The 1,159-nt window shown below is 38.7% G+C and overlaps 1 pseudogene; it reads right to left on the minus strand.

Annotated features, from left to right (window-relative positions):
* Positions 1–714: 714 nt before the first annotated feature.
* LOC128051829 (uncharacterized) lies at positions 715–801 on the minus strand (annotated as a pseudogene).
* Between the last annotated feature and the right edge of the window lie 358 nt (positions 802–1,159).

Consider the following 1,159-nt stretch of genomic DNA (forward strand, 5'->3'; position numbering starts at 1 on the left):
GTTTATTCCCCATCCTTCGCCACATTCCACATTTTTCTGAAGTGTACATTTTCTTTTAAGATATTCTATGGCTTTCTCTTCACTTTGTGGAGAAAGTGCAACCTTGAATGTTTTACAGCTCATTGGGTGATAACTGATAGGGTATTGTTTTCAGCTTAGAAAGTGGAGAGAAAGGAAGTGTACACTGAACACATTAAATCTGAAGACAGAATTTTTCAACATATTTATAAATAACTTGGAACAGAGAATTGATTACTATGGTTTCTGTTGGGCAGAGTGGGGACGATAACAAAAATCAAAGACTTTTTTCCCCCAGTTCATCTTAGGGTTAACTTTAATGAAATAAGTAGTGTTGCACATTCTATGGGTTTGGACAAAGGTTTAATAACATATATCCATCTTTGTAATGTCTTTCAAAGTATATTCGCTGCTTATAAAAACTGTAGTCTTTTTTCATCTCCCCCAAATCTCCTGGCAACCAATGATCTTATCATTGTTTCCATAGTTTTGCTTTTTTTTTTTCAGAATGGCATATACTTGTAATCTATTTTTCTTTCTCCGTTCAAAGCCTTTATAAGGTCTCTCATGGTCCACCCATGCATGGACCAGACAGGCTGTAGGTGGCAAGCTTCCCCACTAAATACTGTAGCTTTTCTTCCAATATTCAGCCCCATTCCATTGGTCCTGCCCAGCAGCCACATGGAAGTGCAGGGGATGTGTTGGGTGTTTGTTCATAGGAAGGCTGCAAGTTCTGTACCCCTTGTCACCATGAGCCCAGATTTATGTCAGGTGAAAGACATTTTAAGTGAAAAAGAAAAATGACATGGCTAAAGAAGATGGATTTAAATAGGGATGGGGCAAGGAAGTGGATGTAGAGATCAATTCCCTCAATCTCTTCCCATATTTCAACCCTCTCTAAACTCTGACAATAGGAAGGAAGGGCTGGAGAGGTCCACATGTCAAGTCCAGCATCCATTTTTCATTCCTGCCTGTTTCCCCCTGTCCGTTCACACCTCTTGGTATTTTTTTCCAAGTTATTTTCTAATAATGCGGCCTCTTATTCATTCTCTTTCTCACATTTTTTATGGCACCACCATTGATAGAAATTGGACATCTTAACCATATTATGTCTTCCAATCCATCAACATGGATGTTTTTC

This window comes from Budorcas taxicolor, chromosome 7 (genome assembly GCF_023091745.1).
Source record: "Budorcas taxicolor isolate Tak-1 chromosome 7, Takin1.1, whole genome shotgun sequence".
In the NCBI taxonomy this organism is placed as follows: Eukaryota; Metazoa; Chordata; class Mammalia; order Artiodactyla; family Bovidae; genus Budorcas; species Budorcas taxicolor.